Source organism: Dromiciops gliroides, chromosome 4, assembly GCF_019393635.1.
Source record: "Dromiciops gliroides isolate mDroGli1 chromosome 4, mDroGli1.pri, whole genome shotgun sequence".
NCBI classification, from domain to species: domain Eukaryota; kingdom Metazoa; phylum Chordata; class Mammalia; order Microbiotheria; family Microbiotheriidae; genus Dromiciops; species Dromiciops gliroides.
Window position 1 is genome coordinate 452315014 of NC_057864.1, and position 9268 is coordinate 452324281.

A 9268-nucleotide genomic window follows, 5' to 3' on the forward strand; every position below is an offset into this window, starting at 1 on the left:
TTGGTCAGAAGTAAAACAGACTTTTGAGGAGGGATAGGGTACAAAGAAAGAGAGAAGGATAAACAGACTTGAGGCAAAGGCCTCGCTTTAAGGCAGCTAGCAGTGTAATGGATAGAGTGCTGAGCCTGGAATCAGAAAGACTGGAGTTCAAATCCAGCTCAGATACTTATGAGCTGTGTGACCCTGGGCAAGTTATGTAACCTTTTTGTTTCAGTTTTCTCAGTTGTAAAATGGAGAAAATAATAGTACCTATCTTGCAAGGTTGTTGTGAGGATCAAATGATATAATATTTGTTTTTTTAAAAACCATTTAGCGGGGCAGCTAGGTGGCGCAGTGGATAGAGCACCAACCTTGGATTCAGGAGGACCTGAGTTCAAATACTGCCTCAGACCCTTGACACTTACTAGTTGTGTGACCCTGGGCAAGTCACTTGACCCCAATTGCCTCACAAAAACAAAACAAAAACAAAAAAACCCAACCAAACAAAAAGAAAACCATTTAGCACAGTGCTGACACAGTAGGGACTATATAGTTATTCTCTTCCCTCTCCTTTCCTTTTCCTTCTGTTGTAGAAGGTTAGGTCAAGAAGTTTCTAAAGATATCTATTCATGTTTCCCTTTGAGCCACATCTAGACAAACCCATGTGGACACACATAACTTGCATGTTCAAAACACAGCACATATTTCTTACATTTGGAAGGAGATAGCAAGAACATGTCATATACTGGTGGTAACTGACCTCTTCACAAGGTATGTGTCAGCATACCCAACCATGAACAAGAAAGCTTTCATGGTTGCTAAAATACAATGGGCGAACTATTTCTCCGGATATGGACTTCCTCCCAGAATCCATTCAGAACAAAGCAGAGACTTCAAAAGTACCCTGCTCAAAGAAATGTTAGCTTTGGCAGGCTTTTCAAAGGTCTAGAACAACATCTTAAGATACTCAACACCCACCACCTAAATGCTTCAATGGCATACTGATGGACATGTTCTGTACATGGAGACTAGAATAAAAATCTCAGTATAGCCAAAGTGGTTTTCGTAATACGTGCACAGAACTCCACCAAAAATAATGACTCTGGCTTTACTCCTGTTTACTGATGCTTGAAATGACTAGGGCCTCCCTATTGAATTATGTGTTGGAATCTCTGAAGAGGGAGACACTACAGAAATGTACAACCACTACAATTCTCAGCTGATAGAAAAGCTTAAGGAAGCTTTAGCACCCAGTTACTTCAGCCCAGAAGAACCACAAAAGAGATAAATAACAGTATGATGTGCAAATTCCTTTTCAAGACCTTCAACAGGATGATAGAGTTCTTCTGAGAAATCTTAATGTGTTTGAAACACACAGGATCTTGTTGTTTGACCTTTGTCCCAGAAGAAATCCATGACATCAGGGTGGGTATCACCACTTGCACTGAATTGTATTTTTAAGTGATGGAGGGCTGTGCAAAGTCACTAGCCTCATTTTCTCCTCTAGAGCCTCCAGGATGACTGGAGATGGCCCTGAATGTTTAAGGCAATTGGGGTTAAGTGAATTGCCCAGGTTCACACAGTTGGTAAGTATCTGAGATGAGATTTGAACTCAGGTTCTCCCAAATTCAGGGCCAGTGCTCTATCCACTCTGCCACCCAGATGCCCCTTTGAGACTCACACAAGTCAGCAGATCAATGGAACATCACTTCATACTTAGTAATGGCAAGAATAAACAACTTACTTGTCTAACAAAACACTGCCAGAAGCTGGTGGAGGCTCTGCAAAGATGATCCACTGCCATTACATATTACCAGTGGGTGAGTTAGTTGGATTCCCTTACAAGCCTATTGAGACTACTGGATGTTCATCTTCACAGACTCTAAACCAAAGACTGACTGCCAGTCATACAAAATTTATGTCTCACAAGTAGACATTTCTTATAAAAGAGATTTTGCATTAAGTACTTCAAGAACTAACAATATTTTGTTTGTTTGTTTGTTTTTTGTGGAGCAATGAGGGTTAAGTGACTTGCCCAGAGTCACACAGCTAGTAAGTGCCAAGTGTCTGAGGCTGGATTTGAGCTCAGGTTCTCCTGAATCCAGGGCTGGTGCTTTATCCACTGCAACACCTAGCTGCCCTAAGAACTAATAATATTGATAGTTATTATATGACTTGACCCCTCTCTGCGCTCAAGATTAGGAAGACAGAACTATGGTTCTGATGAAAATCATGATTCAGCCAATACCAACAACTAGTACTAGCACAGGGCAGATAATTCCACAGAAAAACAAGAACTAGGTGACCAGGGAGGAGAGTGACTTAACAATATACTAGGGAAACAATTACACATCTAGCCAGATGATAAAGCTTAGTCACATGTGTTCATTGACAGACATATTGTCACATGCTCCTGTCTTGTTTTCTTTCTTGTACTTTTATGTTTATTTGCTTTGTGTTTTTATCATGCTTGTACATATCTTATTAATTATATGTTGTTATTATCTAGATATCTATAATCTGGTTATTTTGCATAGCCTATGGGTGTTATTATCTGATAGATGATATAACACTCATTTTGGTTAGGATTAGACCCACTGCCTTTCATGGGGAGCCAGTGTTGCCAAAGAATCTGACAGTAGCATTTCTTCTTATCTTGGAAAAACAAGCTCTCCTGGGATCAGAACTGGAGGGTGGCATTTTATTTCCCACTAGAGCGGGAGTTTAAATCTTCTGGAGAGGGAAGAATGTTAATTACCAGATTTGATTATGACCTGTACCACACAGATTTTTCTCAAGACTCATTAGTACAAGGCACTGAAGTAGCATTCAAAAAAGTAAATGCAGCACATTCCAAAGTCACTAAAGAATTCTCGAGGATTTAGGATTATGGACATTGCTAAACATGCCCCAGTAGATTTCCTAAGAATGGAAGATATTGAAGCTGGGGTGGTGAGAAGAATATAAGGGTGGGCCTTGTGGTATTTAAAATTATATGTGGTCATCTTATTTTTGTCTCCAGTTATGGGAAAATTAACTGGGGTTTCTAATATATTGATACTTATAAATTAGAAGCTTTACCACCAGTTTTGGGCATTAAGCATTTATTAAAGCATACCAAGGGGCAGCTAGGTGGCGAAGTGGATAGAGCACCGGCCCTAGGGTCAGGAGTACCTGAGTTCAAATCTGGTCTCAGACACGTGACACTTACTAGCTGTGTGACCCTGGGCAAGTCACTTAACCCCAATTGCCTCACCAAAAAAAAAAAAAAATTAAAGCATACCAAATATTAGTAATGAGAGAATATATGGCTCAGAAAGTTAAGAAGGCCTATCCTACAGGAGAGATAGAACTTATCCTGGATTCCTTTTTTCTCCAAGTCCCCCACCACAGCACATCCCGTGTGCATGCGCGCGTGTGTGTGTGTGTGTGTGTGTGTGTGTGTGTGTGTGTGTGTGTGTGTGTGTGTGAGAGAGAGAGAGAGAGAGAGAGAAAGAGAAAGAGAAAGAGAAAGAGAAAGAGAGAGAGGCGGCCCTTCCACACTGCTCAAAGTTAATTGGCTAGCATCATTCAAGTCTATTGGTTTACTGGACTTGGACTTGAGGGTGGTCCATGAGCAGAATGAGCTGAGGTCAGAGTTCAGAGAACACACCCTCTGAGGGCCAGGGTTCAGGTAGATGTGGTTTTAATTAAGTTAACTTTAAATGAGTTAATCAGCAAAGGCAGTCTAATCAATCTTAAAATTATCCACTGGGGGGTGGGGGGGAGCTGTCCCAAAACCCATTATTTCCTCACAGCCTCTACTGATTATCTAACCCACTTAAAAGTGATTACTTTCACTAATTACTTTCATTTGTTAGTTAAACTTATTCACTGAAAAATCAGTCAGTCAATAAGCATTTAGTAAGTACCTACTATGTGCCAGAGACTGTACTAAGCACAAGGCAGATTAAAAAAGGCAAAAGATAGTCCCTGCCTTAAAAGAACTTACAATCTATTGGGGGCTGACAACAAGGAAACAAATATGTACAGAACTAAGTATGAACAGGGCCTGTGCACTTCCTTGAATCAATCAAAATTATTGTGTGAGAGACTTGGCCATGCCCTCAGGAATTTATATAAAAGGAAGGCACTATCCCAGAACTAGATAGAAATTCTGAGGATCTGGTTTCTAGAATTTGGTGCATAGCATTCCAACATACCTGTGGGGAGAAAAAAGGTAGGACTGAGCTATGTCAGAGAAGGGAGCCACACAGCAGCATCCTTGGCTCTATAGGTATAAGTAACAGCAGACCTGGGCTAAGGGAAATTCTGAGAAAAGGTCAGCATTTTTTCCAGTTTCCCTCCTGTACCTCTCTATCCACTGACACTACAATATAAGCTGCCCTTTTGTTACCTAAACATTTCCAACAAGCTGATTTTGTCTCAATTTAAGCCAAGGGTTAACTAGAGATAGATATAAATGTAAAATTAGGCAGAGAGCCGAATCTCTGCCTAAATGTTAGGAATTTTCCTAACTGGGGGCCAAGAGCAACTGTGACTGAACTCATAACTTTCTTTTTTTTTAAATAATAAATTTATTTATTTAGAATTTTCCCTGTTACATGTAAAAACAAATTTTCTCATTGATTTTTTTTAAACTATGTTCCAAATTCTCTTCCTCTCTCCCTCCTCATCCCTCCCTAAGAAATCAAGTGATTCAATATAACTTATACATGTGCAGTCATTCAAAACATCTCCACATTAGTCAGGTTGTAAAAGAAAACAGACAAAATAACTTTAGAAAGAGGAACTAACAAAAAAAATTATACTTCAAGCTGTATTTGGATACCATCAGTTCTTTCCCTGTAATTTTTCATTTATAAGTAACAAATACATTAGAAACCCCAGCTAATTTTCCCCAAACTTGGGAAAGACATAAGGCAACCACATATAGTTTTACATGCCACAATTTTGGCAACCATGAAAGGGGGTGCTGAACTGCTCAATCTTCTGATCTTCTCTGCAAAACAAGTTGGGTAAGAAATTTTATGTTTGTGCTTTTCAACTCTTTTCACTGCTTTTATGTGCGTGTCCCCTTTAAATTTTCAAAGGGGTTTCTTCTACCTGCTAAGGACCTAAGTACCTGCTTTTCTAACTTTAGTCTGGTTAATCATACAAACAGGGATGAGAGGAAAAGTATTTTTATTTTGACTTTTCTTCGTGTTATAACAAGGAAATTTTTGAATTCTAGGAAGGGGATTAGAAAATAGCATACCCTGCAATATTCCATTAGGAAAGCTACTCATGGATTGGGTTGAGGGAAAATTTACAGTGTTTTATGTGGCATAGCTTATTAGAGGAACAATGACCACAATATGGGTCATTTGATCCCCAAACATTGAGGAATTTGCAAACAATCCTGTGCCATGCCCCCCCCCAATATTTACTTTATTGGGAACTCTAGAGTAGGGTAAGTCAGGAGCTCACACAAGGGGATACACCAACTTCTATCCCCAATCCCACTATTTCCTCTATGCCAACCACTGAAGAAAACTCTATGCCAAACACAGAAGAAAATTCACTTTTAGAGGAAACAGAAAAGTCCCAAATTCTTCCCCTTCAAGAGATCCTCACCCATGATCTAAAGGGTGCTGTAGTGAGGCTCAGATAATACACACCCTTTGGGCCCAAAGATCTGAGTTCATGGAAACAAGCTATTCCTAAATTTGAAGAGGATACCACAACAGTTATCAGCCAGTTTAGGGCACCTTTTTTAGGGCACCCACTTGGGGTGATGTTACTGATCTCATGGAAATGATATTATCTTCAGGTGAAAATGTTGATATAATAGCTGCAGCAAATTCCTTAGAAACATGAGGAGAAGTTGCTATTTGATGGCCTTTAGAAGACCCTAACTGGGACCCCAATATCCCTGAGCATTTTGATAAGTTGCAGGAAACAAGGGAAACATAGTTAAAGGCAATGGAATCCTGTGCTAGCAAGACTTGATAACTGGCAAAAATTTATAGATACGGTTCAGAAACTTAATGATGCTAGAGATGCACATTTCATATCTAATCACTTTCTTCACCAATCCTTGCTGGAAATATGGAAATATTTTGAAAGGCAGTATCCAGGTTGGAATGCCCTGAGTACAGACAGAATTAAAGAAATAGCAACACATATTTATGAAGGAAATGAGAGGGAAGAAAGGGACAGAGTATTTTATCTCCATTACAAGAAACCATGAGGCAAAAGGGAAAAGGACCCATATGTACAAAAATATTTATAGCTGCTCTTTTTGTGGTGGCAAGGAATTGGAAATTATGGGGTTGCCCATCAATTGGGGAATGGCTGAACAAGTTGTGGTGTATGAGTGTAATTGAATACTATTGTGTTGTAAGAAATGATGAACAGGCAGATTTCAGAGAAACCTGGAAGGAATTGCATGAACTGAGAATGAGTGAGATGAGCAGAACCAGGAAAACATTGTACACAGTATCATCAACATTGTGTTGATCAACTGTGTGTTTCATCAAGGAAACACCGTGTTCCTCAAAGAAACAAAGGGGGGAATGTGTAAAGATAATGGAATTTGGTAGATGCCCAGGGGTCTGACTTGATTGACTTAATGCTGTTTGAATTGGGTGTGAAGGAGGAACTACTAGGTGCCCACTTAGAGGTGATTAGATCTTGAATTTGAATTTGGCCAGCCCTGAGAAGGAGTGTTCTCAGAGGCTGTGGACTGCTGAATCAGCCGGAGACCACTCTTAGCCAATCAACTTGAAGAGCCTCCCATTTCTGGGAAGAGGACATGAAGTAGGAAGCAGATGCTGGCAGAGAGCTTTTTCCTCTTTTGGTTTGAGACATCGGCTTGGTGGCAGGACCTCACATGAGTGGTTAGGAAGGCAAGGATTTCCATGCTGTAATGAATCTGTTCTCAATCTTTCTCTCTCTTTACTATCTTATATCTTTTAACAAACCATTAAAAGCCTAAACTCTTGGTGAATTTATCAGTGATTTTAGCCAGTTTCCCCCAAAACTGGGGGGGACAGATTAGAACCCACATTTAGATTTTTTTTTTCACATTTAGATTTTTAAACAACACATGTGATAGACTTGATTCTTCTCAGCAATACAATGGTCCAAGATAGTTCCAAAGAACTCATGATGGAAAAGGCTCTCCAAATCCAGGGGGAAAAAAGAACTGTGGAATATGGATGCAGATTGAACCATACTATTTCTTTCTCTCTTTTTTGGTGCTGTTGTTTTTCTTTTTTTGAGGTTTTTCCTTTTTGTTCTGATTCTTTTTTCACAGCAAGACTAATGCAGAAATGTGTTTAATGTGATTGTACATATATAACCTATATCAGATTACCTGCTGTCTTGGGGAGGGGGGAAGAGGGAGAAAAGGGAGGGAGAAAAATTTGGAACTAGAAATCTTATAAAAACAAATGTTGAAAACTTAAAAAAAAGAAACCACAAGGCAATGAGGTCAGGCAGTTGAGGGTTACCATCAACCCCCTAGATTTTGCTATTACTGCAATAGACAGGGACACACAATTTGGGACTATAGGGTTAGGCAAAGGTAATTTAGACAGATGATGACTGGTGAATTTAGAAACCCCTTTGGGGGCAGAATCAAAACAGTTATAGATACTCTCAGAGAGGTACAGAGGACTGATGGTGCAGGGGAGGGGAAAGGACGGTGGAATCTGAAGGCTTTACCTTTCCAGACCCCACTATCCTCAGCCCTCTTGTGCCAGTCCATTTACCTCCCCAGAATAATGAACCCCATGTAACCCTTAGGGTTGGGGACACTTATTATGATTGTTTATTAGATACAGGAGCCTCAAGATCAGTCCTAGTGAGCACACCTGACCCTGAATGTACATCTATTGGATCTCTAAATGTAGTCAGGATCTCAGGGATGCTTAATGCCCAAAACTGGTGCTAAAGCTTCTAATTTATAAGAAATAAATATATTAGAAACCCCTGCTAATTTTCCTCAAACTTGGGACAGAAATAAGGTGACCACATTTAGTTTTACACACCACAGTTCCCTCCACTCTCCTTCTACCCCCCCAAGCTTTATGTACAGGTTAGTAACCTCTCTTTCTATTTGAGTTTGACACCACTGAGAATGTATCAGAAGCAGGATTTGGAATTGGGTCTTTCCGGATCAGAGGCCAGCTCTCTGTCCATTATATCACAGGATTTCTGCAAGAGTGAATTTAAGAGGAAATGAAATTCAAATCAGTTTTTATTACTTCGTGGCCATAGCCTTAAGAAAAATGTGTAAGGGGTAGAGAGGGAAAGCTATGTGTAAAATGGCATTATGGGGAAGCTGTTTACTTTATTCATGAACTCAACAGCTATAAAGTTGGCCATATATTGCTACTTTTTATAATAAAAAAGAGACATTCAGGACAAACTAGGAAGCAGTGGGCAAGGAAAAATGGAAATTAGGCTGGAGTGGACCACATAGGGTGAGAGACAGGCTGAAATCTGACACTTTGGATGTTTGCTTCCTGCCCACCTTTTTTCCCCTCACTAAATCATAGCTTTAGAATTGTTGATCCATAAATTTGAGGGCAAGTCCAATTGCCTGGCTTTACAAAGGGAAAAACTTAGGCCCAGAGAAGTTGACTGATTAGCCCAATGTTACTCAAGTTTGTCAAGATTAAAGGAGATAAGATATCTAAAGTGATTTGTAAACTTTAAAGGTGCTATGCAAACGTCAATTGTTAAATAATAATAACAACAACAATAATAAAGAGCAGCCAATATTTTAAGCCAGATTGTACCTCTAAAGGCAGTGCACTTTCCACTATACTGTGCCTCTCTTAATGCCGGGACAATCAAACTCAGCCTGGACAGATTAGCCTTATTGACACCTTTTCCCTTCCTCCCTGCACCAAAGTTTCTAAGGCCTGAACAACTAACTATTTAATAGATAGGATTATTGGAAAAATTGGTGGAAATCTCGACAGAAGAGGCAGCCTGGTGGAAAGAAGTGGGGCAATCAATCAATCAATCAACATTTATTAAGCGCCAATGATGCCAAGCACCCTGCTACCTGCAGGGGGATACAAAAAGAGGCAAAGGACAGTCCCTGGCCTCAAGGAGTTTACAATCTAACGGGGGAGATAACATGTAAATAGATATAGGCATAGCAAGCAATATGCAGGATCAATAGGAAATAATTAACCTAGGGAAGGCCCTACCTATGTAGAGTTTTACACTTGCAGGACTCTAGCCTCTACTTAGTTATGGGCAGGGTTCGGAAGGCACTCCAATTCTGCCA